Genomic DNA, 20,982 nt, shown 5'->3' on the forward strand with positions numbered 1-20,982 from the left:
TGAAATAGCATTAAAATTATTTTGTTTGGAGCTACTACAGCATGAGGAACTGTATCAAGGGTCACAGCATTAGAAGGTTGAGAACCACTGCCACAGATACTCGAGACTCTTTTATCTACATATGTTGAGTGATCGTGTTGTGACTGTAACCAAATACCTAACAGAAGCAACGTGATGGAGGTGAGATGTGTTGAGGAAGAAATCTGTTGGGGGACATGATGTATCATGGCAGCTGAGGCAGCCCTGGAGGAGGAGCAGGAAGCAGCTTTGGGCCTTCCACTCAGCATATGGAGCCTGGATGGAAGCAAACTGAGCTACAGCCTTAAAGCCAGTCCCTAATGATCTGCTCCACCAGCTGGTTCTGTGACCTCTAAACACTGCCACCAGCTGAGGACCAGATGTTCAAATACTAGAACCTGCGGGGGCATTCCACATCCAAGCTGCGACAGTCGTGGGACCTGGACAGTGTGACTTGCAGTAGGTTACATCAGTGTCACCCCTTACTCTGCTGTCAAAGAGAGCCCATTGGCATTCACAAGCACCAGTCTAATGCAACTGTGTGTGCCCAGTATGCCCTAGTAAGTCCCCATCATCTTCCGAACAGCACAGGAGGGAGGGACCTTCCTACACCAAATGGGAGAGCTGAAGTAGAGCAAGAGGGGTTTCCTAATGCAGTGGGTTTGGGGAACCAGAGGAAGGGCTAACTCAGGGAAACTTATTTAAACTGGGAGGCCCTTAAGAACAATTGAATTCTTATTAGTTGGACAAGGTGGAGCTGAAAGTTTGCTGAAGGACAAGGGAGACCTGACTTACCAGTAGTCTATACCCCCAGTCATTTTTATTTCAAGACAAGGCTCACCTTAATCACCCAGGCTGGCCTTGAACTCACTCAGCAGCTCAAGCAAGCTTTGAACTTGGCAATCCTCCTGCCTCTGCTTCCTGAGTAGCTGAGATTGCAGATTCACACCTCCAGACTGCCATCTCTGTGCTGATAGTTCGGTCTCAACCTGAAATGGAATCTCGCCCTCTGTGGCATGAGCAGGCCTCAGACCTTTCCAGGGGATCCGCTCATGTGTTAAATTTGGGATTTAGAACTGTAAATGCATCCTCTCCTCTCCTGAAGGATACTTACAGATGTGACTAGGAACATTACAGACTCCACATAGCTCTGCCATGCGATCTCCCAGCACACCAAAGCTGTCAGATACTTCCATTCCATTTCAGTGACAGTGACATCAGGGACCGTAGGAGTTACATCATGCGAGGAACTTCACAAAGTCTCAGGTCTCCTGGTCGTGGAGTGAAGATTTTCACATTCTGTAGCGGACTTCCGGGACTTGCCTTCCTAATTAACCACCCCTGGAGTTTAGCCACCAGGGACAGCAACACATGTACATGCTCATCTCTTTCCTGATACTGTGTCAACAAAAGCATATGAAGTTTTAACTCTACAAACATGCTAGCAAGATGTGAAGCATCAAATATTTAAAAGGAAGAATCGGAACTGTAAGTAAACACATGGGAGAGGCATTATTCTCCTAGCTGCTCCACGCAGAGGTTATTTCTCAGAGGGTGTTTGATGACCAGACTGAGAGGGGAGGGCAGAGCAGGAGAAAAAAGCCCTGGAGGCACGACATGAATGGCTGGGGTGGACTCGGTCATCTTCTCCGATATCTTTTCTGGGGTCAGTTGTTGGGTGCCTGTGAGGTCCCTATTGACACCTGTTGCTCTGCTTTCCTTTCCATTGCTGTGACAAAATGCTCTGACCAAAGCATCCTGGGAAGGAGATGGTTTATTTGGTTTACACTTCCAGACCACAGTCATTGATGAGGGAAGGTGTGCTGGCTAATTTCATGTCAACTTGACACAAGATAGTCATCTGAAAGGACGGAACTTCAGTTGAGAAGAATGACTCCATAGATCCAGCTGTGAGGCATTGATGGGAGGCTCCAGCCCCACCTTGTGGCTGGTGGTCCTGGGTTCTGTAAGAGAGCAGACTGTGCAATCCATGGGGATAAACATCCCGCCTCCATGACCTCTGCATCAGCAACTGCCTCCAGGCTCCTGCCCTGTTTGAGTTTCTGCCCTGACTTCCTTTGAGCAGCAGTATGGAAATGGAAGCTAACCAACCCTTTCCTCCTCAACTCGCTTTTTGGTCACAGTGTTTTGGCACAGCAATAGAAACCCTGACTAAGACAGAGAGGAAGGAAGGGAGGTCACAAATTCAAGGGAGGAAAGTGGAGCCAGGGTGGAAACCATAGCAACCATGCTGACTGACTCCTTTATTCCCTCCTTCCTAACCAGTTTTCTTAGACAGCACAGGACCCTATGGTAGTACTGCCCACAGTGGGCTGTGCCCTCCCACAGAAACTGACAAGCAAGATGGCTTCCTGTAGACACGCCCACAGGCCAGTCTGCTCTGGCAATCCCTCAATGGAGACTTGCCTCTCTGATGATTCTAGACTGCAGCTGACAATCAGAATTTGCTGGACATTTGTCATGGAAATAGCTAATAATACAGCATGGCCAGGCATCACACTTACTGCTCACCTTGCGTCTAGGAGGCATGGCTGAGTGAACAATTTTTGTCATCAATGACCATCCTCCTAGCATAAATAAGTGGAGATCTCAGATGCAGAAGCACCCTGCAGTCCTCATTGGGATGCCAAGCAGCAAACCACAGGAAAGAAGTGTTGGCCGAAACGTGGAGAGGTTGGAGCTCTTTCATACGCTTGTTGGGAATGTAAAATAGTGTGGCCACTTGGAAAATGGGATGTCGGGTCTTCATGTCATCCAGGATTCTCACTCCAGGTTCTTCACAGAAAAGAACTTCAAGCAGGAACTCAAAAAGACATTTGTCCACCAACATGTATAGCAGCGTTAGTGCTATAACTCAGATGTGGGAGGAACCCTGGTGTTCTTTGAAAGACCAGTTATAGAGTGAAATGTATGTGGCTATTACATTAAAAGCTTGTGGTGTGTAAGTATGTGTATCATATCTAAACATATCTATACAAATAGCATATATTATAAAATTCTCATCCATACTATAACCAAGTTTTAGTATGTGTATATAGAGGAACCCTGGGAACACTATGTTAAATGAAGCCAGCTTTGAAAGGGTAAGAACCGTGCGATCCCACTTAAACACAATTTCGAAAGAAGACAAAGTCGTTGAGAAACAAGCCGAGTGGCCCTTACTGGACTGAGACACGGGCACTAGGGAGCTGCTAATGGGTCCAGAGGTTGCTTTTGCAGGAGAGTTTTAGGGATGGATAGTGGTAATGACACCGTGAATTCACTTAGTGCTGCTGATCTGTCCACCTAAAAGGATGAAAATGATACCTCTTGTTTTCTGTCAATTTTAGCATGCTTTAAAACATTAGGTGTCTATTAGTCAAATCCCAGTCAGGGAATCACACAGCACTCCTTCCCTTCAAATGGAAGAGACTGTGACATGTCCTGATCACAAAGGAGAGGACCACCAGGATGGAGAGACCTCCCAGCCTGAAGTTCACAGACAGGAAGTTCCAGAATCTAGACGCACAGTGCAGGAGGATTGCTGTCCTGTGATACCCGTAGCCTATTTGACTGGAGAAGATAGCCATGGGAGCTATGAGCCAGGGCAGGCACAGGAAGACAGCCATTGGGAGATTGCCCTGTGGTCACGTGCTACTGCCTCCCATGGACCAAAGTCACTACAGGGGAGTTAGCAAGAGTGCCCAAAATTGTCGTTTCCTGTGACAGAGGGCAGAGGCTGAAGCCCAGCTAACAGCAGGACGTGCATCCGAGACCAAGCTGGCGACACACCTGCACAGCAGGCTGTGAGCAATTGCTTTCCCCTGTGTTTCCAAGGCTTCCTCAAATCTCTCAACACCGTGCCATGCACTGTATCCATACACATACCATGTACTCAGAAAAGAGAATTTATACAGCCTCTCCACTGCCCCTCAGTCACGAGAATGCTCAGCAATACTGATTGCTATCAATTTAATTTACTTCTGTTGGCTGAGCCAACAAGAACATACAGAGAAAAACACTCAAATAGAGATTTAGCTTGGGGTATCTGTCAACGCTTAGAAAATGCCTCTTGGTAGGCCAGCTGATGGTCATCTGAAAAGAATGGCACAGCGTTTACTTTCATTTGGCTTCTGCTTTGTAAAGAGTAGCTCAGACGGAACAGCCCCTGCTAGTCCTTTGGTGTAGGCCAGGATTCGCTTTGTTCTGTGGGCCGTTCTCCCCGCACTTGTTCCAGATCTGGTGGCACATCCCTTCTTCTGCCACCTTTGTGCCCTTACTGTATTTGCAATATTTTTATAGTAATGTGTGCGTTCATGTTTGCACACACGTGTTGATGAGAACCTGCCTCAGTTTCTCCACCATGCAATGATTGAGTCAAGGTGTCTCTGACCTGGCCACACTGATTCAAGTTAGTTGATCAGTGAGCCTTTCCTGTCTCCACTTCCCCAGTGCTGGGGTCACAGGCATGAGCCATTGGGCCTGCCCTTTTTATATGGGTTCTGGGGGATGAATGCAGGGACAGTTGTATGTACAGTTGTTTCTCCATTACTAAAGTAATGGGCAAATAGACAAGTACGTTATTTAATGAAACTGAGTTAGTGGGTCTCAGCATTTGTTTGCAAACAAGGAGACAAAGGTGAGAAGAATTGGCACTGCACATGAGCTGTTCAGCTTCGGAGACTGGAGAGAACGCTCATAGCACAAACACCACAGAGCAGGGAGAAGCTTGGTTTTATAAAAAGCTTTCCAAACCTTTCATTTATTTCAAAAATTTAAACGGATAATTAGAAGTGTGGAAATTGCCTCAGAAAAGATTCAAAGATTATAAAGATTCGCAAGTCAAGGTGTGGAGGTAGACAGACAGACAGACAGAAAAATGGATAGCTCAGTGAGTCAAGTGTTTGTTGCACAACGTGAAGATAGGAGTTTGGCTTCCCAGCAGCTCCATAAAAGCTGGCTGTTATTAAAGAAATCTGTAGCTCCTGTGCTGGCGTGCAGTGGATCCCAGGGACCACCAGTCATCCATTGGAAGCCAAACTCACAAGCTCCAGGTTCAGGGAGAGACATCCGATCATCAGCTTCTGTCCTCCACACATGCACACAGGCCTGCACATACAGGCAAGCACAAACAGGTATACATACATACATTCACCAGTATGTGCATCTGTACACACAGATAACACACAAGAATCACACCTACATGGTGGGTATGACCACCTGGATACAACAGGATAAGCACCTGCACACACAAGCATGTACACATAAGCACACACACAGGTGTGCACACCTACACATATAGGCATGTAACCTGTATATACCGGTATGCACATAGGCATACACACATAGGTATGCACACCTACACATATAGGCATGTAACCTGTATATACCGGTATGCACATAGGCATACACACACTGGTATACACACCCACACACACCAATATACACAGCTGTACACACAGATATGCAATCTGAACACACAGGTATGTGTTGTGGAATATTATTTGAAGATGTGTTATATTTGCTTATGCTGTGGAATATTTGTTTAACGTTGCAAAGATGTGTTGCATTCTTTTATGTGCCATTTGTTTAATTCTGTGAAACTTTGCTACTTTGCCTGCCTAAAACACCTGATTGGTCTGATAAAGAGCTGAATGGCAAATAACTAGGCAAGAGAGGGATAGGTGGTGCTGCCAGCTAGTAGGAATAGATAGAAGGAGGAAAAGAGGAGAGAAGGGAGGAGCTAGGAAAGGAGAAGGAGAGGAGGATTCTGGGGGGCCACTTTGCCACACAGGCAAATATGGAATAAGAAGGAAAGAAAAGATATACAGAAATAGAGAAAGGTAGAAGCCCAGAGGCGAAGGTAGACAGGATAATTTAAGAAAAGCTGTCTAGGAATAAACCAGGCTAAGGCCAGGCATTCATAAGAAATAATAAGTTGTCCCTGTGTGATTTTTTGGTAGTCGGATGGTGTGTCACCCAAAGAGTAAAGAGTAACAAGTAAAAAGCAAACCAACTATAGGCCTGGACATACACACACAGGAATGCACACCTTATATACATGTGCATAGCACAAGCACACACACAAGATTTGAAAGTCACCATTGTAGCTGTGATTTACTGGGGAATTATGACACTGCAGCTTGCTGCTAGTGTTTCTTCCTGCATGGCATGGTCTTCTGCTTTGCTTCCAGTTCTCTCTCATATGGTGGCATCTATGTCCCCTGCCCTGGAACCTGGGTGGGTCCCTGCACTTACCTAGACTCACAAAGTGTAGCAGAGATGTGGTATGAGAGGTCTTTCTGCCTATGTGTCTATGTGTTACTTTTATTGGCCTGTTGATAGGGCAGAACTTAGGTAGGCAGGGAAAACTGGACTGAATTCTGGGAGAAGGAAGGTGTAGAGAGAGGCCATAGAGCTGCAGCCAGAGTCAGACATGCCAAAACTTTGCCAGTAAGCCACTGCCACATGGCGATACACAGAGTAATGAAAATGGGTTGAATTAATATGTAAGAGTTAGCCAACAAGAAGTTAGAGCTAATGGGCCAAGCAGTGATTTAATTAATATAGTTTCTGTGTGATTATTTTGGGTCTAAGCTAGATAGGTGGCTTCTGTACAACAAATTGGCCCCTATGTGGTGAACTAAAATCCACTTAAAAATTTGAGAGAGCTTAATTCTAGACACAAAAGTACAGAGTTTAACACGGCTTCTTGCTGCTTGCTGGCAGCATGCCACAGCTCCTTTAAGAGAGGTTTTTCTGACTCAGCAACAACAGAAAAGCCGTGCAGTTTGAAATGCAGGCTTTCTGGGTGGGCCACACTGCCAGCACAAACTCTGGTTCTTTTGGGAGATGGAATGTTTGGATGGGGTTTGTGAGCAGACTGCTGCAGCTTGCTTGATGGCAACTTGGACTGCCTGTGTGCCTTGAAGTGGGGCAGTGTGCATGGCTCAGAGGCGCAAGTGGCTCCTTCATGCTAGACTGGGCAGGGCAAGCATACAGTACCATATCTGACCTAGTAATGCCACAGCAGCTTAATCTTTAAGACGAACTTAGCATTTTAAAAAGTGCTACTGGACAGTAAAGAATTACAGATAGGCAATAAAGACAAATCCAGATGAGTCAAAGTGTTGAATAAATGTAGGCTTAGAAGAGGAAAGAAAAAGAGTGGATTAAAAAGGGTAAACAAAGAATAAGCCATGTAAAGATGGAAAATTCACAGTAAGTCTGGATTATATATATTATTGTGTTTTCTTTGTAATTTTTGACTGTGAAGGAGCTAAGTACAAAGAGACATTTCATTGTATGGGCTCCTAAGCTAAACCAGCATGTATATTATAAAGGTATCATGGCTTCCAAATTTGGGTCTAAGGATATATTGCTTTGGAAAAGAGGTTAGTCTCTTGTTTCCACATAGGATGAGAACCTGTGGATTGCCTCCAGACTGGTGTGGTTTGATGGAACAAGGCCTCCTAAAAGGTCACTGTGAACACCCTCAAAAAATTACTTTGCCCAAGTGCTGACTGAGATGAAGCTAGCACATAGTATATACCATGAAAGACCTTATTAACAGTGTTCTCAAACAGCAGGAAGCAGTATGGACAAAACTATGCCCATATTCCCAAATATTGTCTATAAATGTTTTTTTACAAAGGGAAATATGCTATAAATATTTGCATTAGTATGGATCTTGGTTTATTGACACAAACTTAAGGACAATTTTGTTATTTGTTATTTCTGCTCTTAAGATATTGTGTTTGTGCAGCTCATTTAAAAATGTAATGTATAATTAAGAAATATAAGTTAATAGATAGTCATCTATAAGACTCAAGCTTATAGTCATGTTAGTTAGATTTTCTAGATGTATAAAGATATATTTCATTTAAAACGTTTTAATAACTTAGGACTTTTCATGACATGAGCACCAGTCTACTTTAAGAGAAAGATGGGCATTGAAGAGGCTCCTTATGGAGTTTGTTAGGTGAACTGGACATGCAGGATCTACAAAGAAATGATTGCTGAACTTTTCTAAAGGTGAGAAAGGGCCTTTGGGGTTCCTACTTCATGAGTCTGCGATACATTCTGCAGAACACAGAAGAAAGTGACTGACAACCTGCCAATATAGGCAGACCTGTCTTTGAAATTTCCTGCTTCATGGAAAAGTTTGCTTAATACTATGGGCCTGTAGGCTGAAGATGGATGCCCCAACGTTACAGAAAAACTTTGGGTCACTGTCCAGGCAATGGGATGTCTCTGTCAATTCTAGAGTTTTGCAAGTTGCTTACAATGTACTTCCTGTTTACTTAGGTAATATTATATCCTCCTGGAGTCTGATGGAGTAGAAGAATTTATAGTTATAGTTTTCCTTAGTTATGATAAAAAATAGATATAAATATTATAACTAATTCTTCTTTGATACCTTTTTTGTTATATTTAATTTTACTATGTCAAAGTTAAAACCTTCCCTTTTTATTCAAACAGAAAAGGGGAAATGGTGTGCGAAGTCCTTCTGTCTATGTGTTGCTTTTATTGGTTAATGAATAAAGAAACTGCCTTGGCCTGTTGATAGGGCAGAACTTAGGTAGGTGGGAAAAACTGAACTGAATACTAGGGGAGAAGGAAGGCAGAGAGAGAGGGCGTGGAGCCACAGCCAGACTCAGACATGCCAAAACTTTGCTGGTAAGCCACTGCCATGTGGTGATACACAGATTAATGGAGATGGGCTAAATTAATATGTATGAGTTAGCCAATAAGAAGTTAGAGCTAATGGGCCAAACAGGGATTTAATTAATACAGTTTCTGTGCGATTGTTTGGGGTCTAAGCTAGCCGGGTGGCCTCCATACAACAGAGATGGTATCTTGTGACTCAGTTATACAACTATCTTGTGCTTCTGTGTTGCTCTAGTAATTTCTTGGAAGCCAGCCACCATGCTCCAAGGAAACTCAAATGGCTTTAGTGAACTCACATGGAAATGAACTGGCTTCTTAGCTCCCAGCCAACAGCCTGTGCAAATTTGTCCACCAAATGATATAGTCTTCTTCACCATGGAGCCTCGAGAGTCCACTATCATTGCTTCAGCTGTTGCTACATGGAGTGGAGGTGTGTCATCTTCATCAGACCCTGGCTGATTGCAGATGAGTAGGCAATGTGACTGTTTATGGTACCATTGTCTGGGGTGATTGGTTATATGGCCTGACTGTAGGAGGGTATTGTGCTCTGGGGTGAGGTTACATGGACCTACTGTAGGAGGGTATTGTGTTCTGGGGTGATTGGTTACATGGCCCGATTGTTGGAGGGTATTGTGTTCTGGGGTGATTGATTACATGGCCTGACTGTTGGAGGGTACTGTGTTCTGGGCCGTTGGTTACATGGCCCGACTGTTGGAGGGTACTGTGTTCTGGGGCGATTGGTTACATGGCCCGACTGTTGGAGGGTACTGTGTTCTGGGGCGATTGGTTACATGGCCCGACTGTTGGAGGGTACTGTGTTCTGGAGTGAGGTTGCATGTCCCACAATCACTGGTCTACAAATAGGTAGATGAGAAGAGCATGAGAGGCCCCTCAAGTCCTTGGCCCTGCTCCTATCAGGACTGTGCCCATTGTGGTATTGAGGTTCACTGCGGAGTGCTGTTGGTACAACAAGAGATGCCCGTAATATACTTAATGCTGTCCTCGATCTTTCTGGTGATGGATAGAGAAAATGACTTCTAAAGATGCAGCAACTGTGCTTTTGTGAGCTGTCGAGAGGAAGAATCTGTAAGGAGACCTACTCACTTAAAGGTTTTAGAAGAGTCAGGGAGGGGAACAGCAGAGGAAAAGTGGAGGGAATGAGCAGCCTCCTGAAACAGAGTGAAACAAGGGACGAAGGACGGTGAAGACCAAGGACTGGGCACTGGCGAGAGCGCAGTACACAAGAAACCAAGCAGAGAGCGGGAAGCCAGCATGCGGTGGGGAGAAAGACAGGCTGGGCGGTAAGAAGCATCAGATGGCTGGTATTTCCTCAGACTATAATACCTAAGCATGTACAAGACCCTTGAGGAGCCCGAGCACACTCCGGTCATAAAAAGGTATGCTGCTACTCACTGGAATTCAGTTTCCCGCCCAGAGGCCATTCTCCTGTCTCTAGGACAGAGGCAGGCAGGCCTCGTGACTCATCACCGCCCCCTTCCCGTTTCTCACGTGTGCTCATGTCTCACAGTCATTGCTGCCTCTGTGGATATTTTACTTATATTCCATATTCACAACCCCAACTTTCCAAAACTTCTCACCAAGTTATTTGCTTTGGTTCAATTTTATTATACTCTGGTTCCAAACTGGACAGCAAAGCACACAGAGAAAGAGCTCCCTCAGAAGCAAACAGTCACAGCAAGATGGAGCTGTCACCAGGCAGTAGGTGGCCAGGCCCCTGAGAGGGCTCAGTGGGTAATGGCGCTTGTTTCCTAGTGTGAGTTTGGGTCCCTGCAGCCCACATGATGGAAGGAGAGAACCCACTCCCACAAGTTTTCCCCTGTCCTCTATGCGTGCGCAGTGGTATGTGGGCACCTACCACATACAGGAACACACATAAAATAAATAAATGTAATGAATGATTTTAATGAAGGCGTTTCTAAAACTGACAAAGGTTTTCTCATTCCTGTTTGATAGTTTGATATTTTTGGAGTGCGCTTAGCTGGTTGGAAAGCCTGTGTGGTTGTTCTCTGAGACATTTTGAGCTGGGAGGAATTAGAAGCTCCTCATTTAATAAACAAGGGACTGGGGACTTAGGAAATGTAATTGTGAAAGGTTACTAATAACTATGTGAAGCTGGCAGCTATATGTGAGCCCATGATTACCAAGTGTCAGTGCCTGCCTGGTTTCTAAATAGCCCTTTCTCCTCCCTCTCCTCCTTTCCTCCCTCTCCTCCTTTCCTCCCTCCCTCCCTCCCTCCCTCCCCTCTCCCTTATTGTGTATGGAGCCTATATGTTCTGGAACCATAGCATCCATGTGGCAGGCAGAGGAGAATTTGTGGGAGCTTTTTTTCCCACCCTGTAGGTTCCTGGGATGGGGTTCAGGTTGTCAGGCTTGGTAGAAAGCGTCTTTAACCACTGAATCATCTCACCAGTCCCCAAAGCAGCCTATCCTTGTTTTACTTTCTCCAAAGATAAAATTTTCCAATATGAGATGCAAAGTCATTTTTCTGCCTTCACATAAAAGGTTTTTAATATTCATTCTCAAACATTTATTTAGTTCCCACAATGCACAAGATACTGCATTAGGTCGGTCTTCTAAAATATGCTTATATGAGCAGGTAAAAGATAATTTCTGGTTTAAAAGGCCATATTATGAAAATGTATGTTTATTCGGTACTTGTAATATGAAAGGTACCCACCAAAGCACCTCCCTCCACTGCAGGCTCAGCTTAGCAGAGTGGAGTCTGGTACTAATGAGAGCTAGAGCTGGGCTGGGGGCTCTGGCTCTTCCCCATTTTGTATAGGGATGGAAGACCCAGGAATTAGTTCTGTGATTGAGCAGCGTGTACTGGAGATGCTGCTGGTGGAATAGCAGCCAGGCAGCACCAATGAGCGAGAAAGAGGCAGGGGAAGAAGCAATTCTTGTCATCGTCTGTGTTGTTGGCTTCCATGTCAACCCGCCACAGCTGGAGTCACCTGTCAGGAGGGAACCTCAACTGAGAACGCATCTCCTCTTGGATTCTCTGTAGGCAAGCCTTGATTGATGATGGGTGTAGAAGGCCCAGCCTACTGTGGGTGGTACCACCCCTGGACAGGTGGACCTGGGGTGTATAAGTGAGCCATGTTCCTCTGGCTTCTGTGTCCTGCCCTGAGTCTCTCAGCGATGACTGTGACCTAAAAGTTGTGAGGTAAAATCACCCTCATCCTCCCCAAGCTGCTTTTGGTCACTGTGTTCTCTGGCAGCCTTAGAAACCCTGACTAAGACAGCCTCCCAGAATTCTCTGCCACAGGACTCACCAGGTAGACAAGAAACTGGGATCTGGGATATACGATATAGGGCTAAAATTGATGTAGGATTCTCTTGGGGGAAGTAGGCCTTCTTAGTTCTGATGTTTTTGTTTTGGGGGTTTCGTTTGTTTATAGGTATAGAAAGTTTAGCACTCAGCTTTCCACTCCCTCTGCTGCAGGAGACTTGGCTCACCTGCTTAGTGAACTTGGAACAAACACGCGTTGTTTGCCAGCCGTTTCTCTTGCCTTAGGAGTCAGCTGCCTTCGGGGCATATGCCCTCACTGCTGTGACCAGGTAGACTAGTCTGCTTGGCCCTAGACTAGTCAGAAATAGGAAGACTGTTTGCCTACACACAGTGTCCTCTAACCCAGACCTTATGAGCAATAGAAGGGCTATTTCAGTCCTGCACCTTCTCTGGCTCTGTCGCACAGTTTAAGAAGGGACAGGTGTGGTGGGGCACACCTGTGACCCCAGCATGTAGGGATAAGTCCAAGTTCAGCCCAGCCCATTGGGGGCGTGTTCACCTCGGGCTAATGTTTACATATAAATCTGCCGGGCATGTGCCCAGCCGTCCCTTCTGCTTCCTGTTCTCTGCGGGAACCGTGGTACTGTAAGTCTATTTCCCCATTAAAGCTGTATATATTTTTTTACAATCTGTCTGCATTCATTTATGCCGTTACACCAGCACTTAGGAGAGGCAGAAGAAGTGACTGTCATCAGTTCGAGACCAGTGTGGTCCTGCCATGCCTACAGAAAATAACTGTGTGCCAGGTGCTTTATGGGAACTGTCTATAGATAGGCTCATGGGGAAGCACTCTGGTTGCTGAGACATTCAAGTACATTCATTATAAGGCCTTTGCTTTCCTGATTCTCTAGTCATTATGGTACACCCCATGTCTCTGTGGTTGGTGAGGGGGCATATGAGCAGGTGGTGCATCTGTGTATGCAAGTGCATATGCATATGTGTGCTTGTGCATGTGAAAGTCTCAGGACAACCTCAGATATAAAAGGGCAGTGGGGGAGCAGGGTTGTTGGTGATTGGCCAGGGAATTCCTGAATTTGTCCCAAGATACAAAGAATTGGACCAACCTGCAGGGAAAGGGAACAAAACAGCTTTGCAAATCGGGCTGGGAGAAACCAAACTCCAGAAACCCTTAAAAAGATGCAGGATTCTGGTATTTCTAGTGTCCTGGATCCTCCCCTTCCCCTGCTGGTCCTGTCTAGACACCTGCCACCATGTCATCCCATCAGTTCTCCTTGCAGTGTATGCTGGGAAGAAGAAGCAGCCGTGTCAGGAAGCCTGCTCGCATCCCTCCAGCCGTACTTCATCAGTATTGCTTCTTCCTGCAGAGACAGGGGCTGTGCTGGCTAGTTTTACAAGCCAGAGTCATTTAGGAAGAGGGAACTTCAGTTGAGGAAATGTCTCCACCAGATTGCCCACAGGGAAGCCTGTGTTACATTTTCTTGATTGATGATGGATGTGGGAGGGCCCAGTGCACTCTGGGTGGTGCCCCCCCAGGGGCTGGTGGTTCTGGAATCTGTAAGAAAGTAGGCTAAGCAAGCCATGAGGAGTAAGCAAGTCAGCAGCATCCTCCATGGCTTCTACATTAGGTCCTTCTTTGCTTGAGTTCCTGCCCTGACTTCTGTCAGCAATGGACTGTGACCTCAGAATTGTAAGATAAAATAAACCCTTTTCCTCCCCAAGTTGTTTTTCGTCATGGTGTTTTATCACAGCAGTAGAGCCCTAAGACAAGGTCTTTCCCACTATCTTGTAACTTTCGAAAGAGGCGAAGCTGTCGGGCAATAAGTCCCAGGGATCCCCCAGTCTCTGTTTCTCCAGCACTGGAATTATGAGCATAGATGCCACCACACCAGGGTCTTTCTAGTCATCAGCCGCATGCTTCATAGACCCAGCTGGAGCTCTCCCAGCCCCACCGCTCTTGTTTTCAATGGAATTCCCCCGCCTGCTTCATTCCCGTGTCTCTGGTGTGCAGTAAAGAATCTAAAAAATAAAACAAACATAGAGAGAGGAAGGTGGAAGGCCCACACCAGAGCTCTGGGAGTAGCCACAACCAGAAGAGAGTACAGGGGATGCTCCTCCTTGTCAGTGTCATGAAGCTCTACCACATCCAGATGCAGCTCTGCAGACCTATGTCCTGTGGAAGGTTCAGGAAGTCAAAGGGGTCCCACTGAGACAGCCTTGCTCCATTGCTGCCTGGGAAGACTAACTGTTCTCTGCTCTTCAGATGGAAATGTCCTGGAAAATGGGATAGGGGCCTAGAGAAAGTGTGGAGTCCTTGGAGTTGGGGCAGGGGTGGGGAGTCTCATTTTAAAAATTGTTTATCATGTGTGTGCATTTGTAACATGGATTGAAGGACACACAAGGCACAGTATGCCTGTGGAGGCCAGGGGAGAACCGTGTGGATCTGGTCCTCACATAGTGTGACACAGTGTGCTCATGTTTGCAGTCAAGCCACCTCCCCATTAGCGAGTTCTTTCCCTGCCTATTAGCGATTTCTGTGGGTACATCTGTGGAGATCTGGGGACAGCTGCGGGAGTGTGTTCTCCTCTTTCATCAGGTAGAACCCAAAGATAGAATTCAGTTTGTCAGGTTTGGTGGCAGCTGCCGTTGCCTTCTGAGCCACCTTGAGGGCCTTCATGTCTTCTTTTATCTTCACTCTGTTCACTTTGACTCTTTTTTTTAAAAGGTGGATCGATGGTGACTGCGAAGAAACCTACAGTGTCGGAGAATAGAGAGGTGGGTAGATCTGAAGATGCCTGCATGCAAGTCATGATGCTTTCCAGCCTGTCCTGAGGTCACGCTGTCTGGAGTCCCTGGAATTTTCTTCCCTGAGGACGACAGCCGTGGCCTATTTATTGGGCTCTGTTGCTATGAAGTGACCATCCTGCAGAAGTGAGGCTGTTGCCCTTAGCTACACGTTTCTTTGTGGGAATCACTGTGAATTTCACAGCACCAAATCTCCGCTGGGGATGCACAGGCCAGAGTGAGACATCTTCCTTTCACAAGGCGGGTGTGACCACTCCAGCTCACAAGCGGTGTGTGTTCTATCAAGGGTGTGTGTGGTGGTTGAGGTGACTTTAACATGCTTCTCATTTCTTAAATAGAGGTCGGATTAGCCTTTTTGATGTGTGTGTGTGTGCGTGTGTGTGTGTGTGTGTGTGTGCGCGCGCGCATGTTCATGTGTACAGCAATGTGCATGTGGAAGCTGTAGGTTGATATTGCATGTCTTCCTCCATCACTGCCTGACATGTTTTGAGACAGGGCCACTCACTGAATCTGGAGCTCACTGGCTGTCTAGACGGGCTGGCCAATGAGCTCCCAGGGAGTTGCTAGTCTCTATTCCTTCTGTAGTCCTGGGGGTACTGATGTGGGTGCCCTGTGCCTGCCTTTGTTTGGAGTGGGTACTGGATATCTGAACTCAGGGATTCTTATTTGTGTAAAAACTACTTTACCCACTGAGCTGCCCCCACCTGGGATATTCTTGTTCTTCTGCTTGTCTGAGGTGTATCAGTTAAAGGTATATCGGTGGCACCAGCATCTTCCCGGGCTTATCATGGGACACAGTGTTCCCAGGGCTGCTCTCACCCTGCAGAAGCCTGGAAGGGACTGATGTCTGTCTGGAAATTGTTTGTGCTTCCTTTCCCACCTTCCGTTCCCTCTCGTCCCATCTTAGGGTGACCCATTCCGTCAGTTCCGCAGGTCAGGTGCTTATGGCCGGGCTTGTTGTCGAGTGCATCTCTGCTTGAGCTTTAGTTGTGCTTTCTGGCTTGATGACCTCCCCTTTGCTTTGTGATTCTTCTTCCACGTTAAGACTGATGCTCACACCCTGGAGTCAACACACACAGCTCTTCTGTTGTGCACCAAGACACTGCAGCTGGGGACGTCTTTGTGTCTCTTCTACCCTGACTCCATCTGCATTCTCTTGTCCTTACAGCCATTGATGTGCCCCGTGTCTGCTGGCATCTGAAAAGGCTGCAAAATTAAAGCTACGTGATTGTGAATGCTATGAAAGAGGTTTTGACAACTTTTTGGTGGCATTTAATTCAAGTTAAACTCTTCTCATTCAAAATAATAAGCATAATGTTACTTATTATGCAAATGAGGTGCCCAGGCAGATGTTTTTCATCTTGGTGAATTCAGTAGGGATTAATACACACAAAAGCGGAGTAGGATGGGCAAGTGTTCAACCTGGGAACTTGAATAAGAGTCAGCAAGAGGAAGGATGATTACTTTAGAATTGTGTTGTCCAACACGCTGGAGCCACTAACTATATGAAGCTATTTAAATTTAAATCAATTAGAAAGAAATAAAATTAAAATTCAGTTTCTCAGCCACACTAGCCACTATTCATGTGCTCACAGCCATATATGGGAGGGAGGCTCCTACTGAAACACACAGAGAGCAAGCACTTGTATTGTCAAGGAAAGCTCCCCGGATGGTGATGCTAACCTCACCTAGAACAAGCAGTGCCAATCTGTTCTTCTCGTCAACTGGAGAGGTGTCTCTAAGAGTTCTGAAGACGGTTCTGAAGGACCCCAGGTCGTTACATTCCAGAGCCCCCTGGACACCAGGGTTCACAGCGGCACCGTTCACTGTAGCTGAGTTATGGAAGGGACCTCGTGGCCTATGCATCACGCATGCATAGGGAAATGTGTGTATACGTAGTGGAAGTTTCCAGCCGTAAACAAGCTCAGAGTGATATTCTTTGTGGAAATGAATGGAGCCGAGACAATCAGATTAAATGAATTAAACCAGCCTCAGAAAGACAGATTTTGAATGGTTTCCATCATTTCTGGTTCCTGGGTTGCATACAGTCATACATAATCATGATTAAATAGCACAACAAACTTGACTCAGGGAACAAACAGGATCCATGGGAGGAGGGGTGAGAAAAGGAACCATGGGACAAGGTCACATGCTCAGTGTCTAATAAATGTCTGTCAGAAACTAAGGATGGGGGGTTTGCAGAGTGCTGAGGACGGGTGGGTCAGTGGAGAATAGGGTGGCAGAGGAGGTAGGGTCAGGTTTTTGCATAAAGTTACCCTGTGTCTCACAGGTGCCCACTGTAGCCAGCGTCTGGAGGATCGAGTGTTCCTCCTGGCAACCAGGGATCCTTAACGCGCAGGTGCTGATTACAAAGGACTGGGCTGGGGCCCAGAAATCAGCACTCAGAACTGATTCCTTGGTGATGTTGACACTGCTGATCTGTGAACCACAGTCTGGACAGCAAGGTGCTCTTCAAACAAATTGTGTTCACAGGGGCCGTCTCCTGTGGTGGCTGAGAAACACAGGGGAAGAATCCTGAGTCCCCACAGGCCGGTGCCACCTCGATGGGGTCCTGTCACATCAACGCCTTATTGTGTCAAGGAGAAGCTGCTGTCATGTCACCAAGGAGGGGAAGTGGGTGGGAAAAGGGGAATGGTTTGTCAGAAAATATTGCAAGCAGGCTAATTTGCACCTGTGTTAATTGGGCTGGTGCTCTCTTACCTTTCCAGGCATTCCATTCCTGAAGATTAAGGAAGGATTTTAAAAAAAAGGAAAGAAAAAAGGGAAAAAAAACTCAGAAGAAACGGCCGCTCCATGGAAACACAATTTGCATACATAAAAATTCAGTCTATAGAAATGTTGCTCAGCCCTGTCTGCACAGCTGGAATCAGCTGGGGGAACTTTAACATCACCAGCTTCCGTTTTGCCCTCAGATTTTTATTTCACAAATTGATGGGGGTGGGGAGGATTGGTGTTTCTTGACACCTTCCCAATGACTCTAAGATGCAGCCATAGAGAACCTGGGATCACAGTAATGGCCCTGAAATTTGAAGGGGCATCACAATCATGCCCCATGACAAGGTAGATTGCAGGACTCCATCCCCTTGAGTTTCTGGCCAGATGGGGCGCTTAGCATTGCTTAGTGGGTCCCAGCTGCTACTGCTGCCCACAGTGGAGACTCCCTGAAGGCACAATTCTCAATTGTCACCACACAGGTGTAAGGCTTAAGAACCCCCATGTGCCCTGTGTGGCATTGCGTACCTATAATCCAGGCACTTGGGAGTTTGAGGCTAGCCTGAGTAACAGAAAACAGGTTGTTTGAAAACAAAACAAGTGTACCCCTAACCTATCATTGCTTCCACCCCACCTCCAGACATCCTGATTTTGGGGGGCGTTCAGTCGTTAGGAACTGAGACTTATAAAAGTTGCCCGTGTGATATAGGTTTGGAAGCTACTGCCAGGCGCCAGGCATTAAGGTAGGAAGACGACAGGCATAGGGACCAGTGGATGTCAAATGGCCTGGAGGTGCTGGCTCAGCCCCAGCCCTGGAGAACTGTCACATCCTCCAGGCAACTTTTGTATACATTAGAGATGAGGCTTTCTGCACCAGAAAGTCCGTCCAACAACAATTCCAAGACTGGAGAAAGTGCTTGCGACCCAAGCATGAGAACCCAAGTCTGGGCCCTCAGAACCCACACGAGACCAGGTGAATTCCAGTGAGGGGTGCTTTGGAAGACAGACAGGTCAACATGGGGACTTGCTGACCAGTGTGGCCAAGATGACAAGGTCCAAGTTCACCAACAGATGCTTTAAAAAACATAGTTATAGAGGAAGACACCTTCATTAACTTCTCACCTAAACACACGCATAGGAGTGTGCACCTGCACACACATAACACATACAGCACACAAGGAGAAATACTTTAAAAAATCAGTTCATTTTAAGCTGGCCTGTTGACGCCTGTAATCTTAGCACTTAGAAGGCGGAGGTAGGAGGAGTGCAGTCTTGAAGTCAACAAACCTACATAGCAAAGTTCAGATGAGCCATAGAGAGACTTTCTTAAGCCGAAGAGATCAGTTTGTTGAATCATGTACACATTGCTTAAAGAAGTTCATTAGGGATCTCTGAACTTCCTAAAAATACTGGGGTATGTAATTTTAGTGCAAACTTATTTCAATTGTTGAGGTTTTACTAGATGCTTCCTTGCACAGACACAAACTTGTCCTTGTTTGTTGCATGTCTCAAGACACTGGCAGTCCCAGCAGGGAGACACTGGAGTTGCCAATCTCAAGGAGAAAGACAAAGATGACCAGACTTCTCACATCTCCACAAAGCTTTCACTAGTCAAGACAAAGTGCTTAATGTCTTTGGACTTTAGGAGAACTCACATTTCGTATTCAGCCACCAGGGTGATGGAACATAACACTTATGCTCCTATTAATTCATGAAGCTTTTCAGTGTGCAACGAAGGCCCATGGAGGAATAGAGAGTGTGAGCTGTAGAATGGCTTGTTGTTAATTTATCATGTTAGTGTGTGTATGTGTGTGCACACATGCGTGTGCTCACATGCATGCACATGTGTGTACAGGTACCTGTGCCAATAGTATGCATAAAGTGTCATGATTTATTATGTGTGTGCATTCGCATGTGTTCACCTGCATGCATGTGTGTACAGGTGCCTGTGTACAACAGTATACCTAAAGGTGTCAGAAGACAACTTCTGGCCATTGTCACACTTCCTAGGCTGGGTTCCTGGGGTCAACTCAGGTCAGCCTGCTTTTACAGCAAGTGCTTTTACAGAGAGAGCCACCTCATAGCCCTTGCTGTGTTTTCTATGAAAGCGTTTTCTGGGTAGTCTTGGAGGAAGAGCAACAGGACACATGGGTTAGACAGCCCTCCTTAAACCCATACTCAGTGGAATCACTTGGAGGTCTCAGATTCCAATTCTGAGTGACCGATCTCTGGCAGGCCAAGGACTGTGTGTCTTCTACACTCCTGGATGCTTGGAAGGCTCCAGGTTCACTAAACCAGCTGTGCTCCAAGGACACTATGTAGCCACGGTGACTCTAAACAACATTGCGTGTTCAGGTGTAAATAGGAAGAGGGTGAATTTTGTTCAAAGTGGCGGTCTGCTCACCCTGAACCTTCCTGAGACAGCTAAAGGTCACAGCCCTCGCAGACTCCTCACTAATGGATGGCTAATGAGGATGTGAAGTGTCATCTCAGGAAGCCACGGAACACGACGCAAACACCTCAGACTACTTGGAGGGCAAAAATTTCAAATGTTGTAAGCCGTTTGCAGGCTTGAGGTAGCAATTTACATGCGTAATTAGGTGCAATCAACAGTTCTGAAATGCAATATATTTTCTGAGTCCATATTTACTTATGACAGATGCTAAAAAATTTCATGTCCCCCAAGTAATTACTGGGGCAGAAGAAAATAGTATTTGCATTGAACAATAGGAACCTTTAAAAGTACATGTCTAAATTTAGAATAAATTCAGTTACAGTATTTTATCTTTCTTTCTTTTTTTTATTTAATCTTCATCTGAGCTTTGAAAAAAGTTCACAAACACATTTTGGAAGTAACAAGCGTGGAAGAATATTAACTCAACAGCTCTCCCAGCTCCTGTCTGAATTGACATGTGAATTTTATTTCTGCACTACAGAAGAAAAATCTGTCAGATTCCGAAGATCCTTGCGCACAACACTGGCGAGTCCCTCCCTCTTCTCCAAAGATGCCAACCATCTTCCAGAAAAATCAAGTAACTCCTGTTTACTGGCTCCTGAACCAAAGACTTCAGATACACATTCAAGGTCAATTTCTACAATCATTCTGCCCAGGCCTAACAGACAATGCGGTATGCTGCGTGATTTTCTAAGCACATTACACAGATAATCTGATTTACCTTAATAAAAACCCTGTAAGGACTCTTGATTTATTAGTGGCTGCTGGAGAGAGAGTCGAGAGAAGTATCGTCCTCAGAGGCATATAGTTTTGCTTTCTTAATGTTTTTATTATTTTGTAATAAATATTTTGGAAGTGGGGGCAGGCATGCCACAGTAAATGTTAGGAGGTCAGAGAACCACTCTTTGGAGGTCTGTTTCTCCACGTTTTCTGGACTGGATTTGTGGAATCAGGCTTGGCCGCAGGAGCCTTTACACACAGAGCCATTTTGTAGGCCCCAGCCATACTGTCTCGGCTCATACATTACAAC

At 45.9% G+C, this 20,982-nt stretch overlaps 1 long non-coding RNA gene across 1 annotated transcript; it reads left to right on the plus strand.

Annotated features, from left to right (window-relative positions):
* The first annotated feature begins 8,931 nt into the window (after positions 1-8,931).
* LOC142845476 (uncharacterized) lies at positions 8,932-20,507 on the plus strand. Its single transcript, XR_012909938.1, has 3 exons — positions 8,932-9,118; positions 14,685-14,734; positions 20,434-20,507. It is a non-coding gene; the product is annotated as an uncharacterized LOC142845476 (long non-coding RNA).
* The last annotated feature ends 475 nt before the right edge of the window (positions 20,508-20,982 follow it).

The sequence above is a fragment of the Microtus pennsylvanicus genome, chromosome 3 (assembly GCF_037038515.1).
Source record: "Microtus pennsylvanicus isolate mMicPen1 chromosome 3, mMicPen1.hap1, whole genome shotgun sequence".
Taxonomy (NCBI): Eukaryota; Metazoa; Chordata; class Mammalia; order Rodentia; family Cricetidae; genus Microtus; species Microtus pennsylvanicus.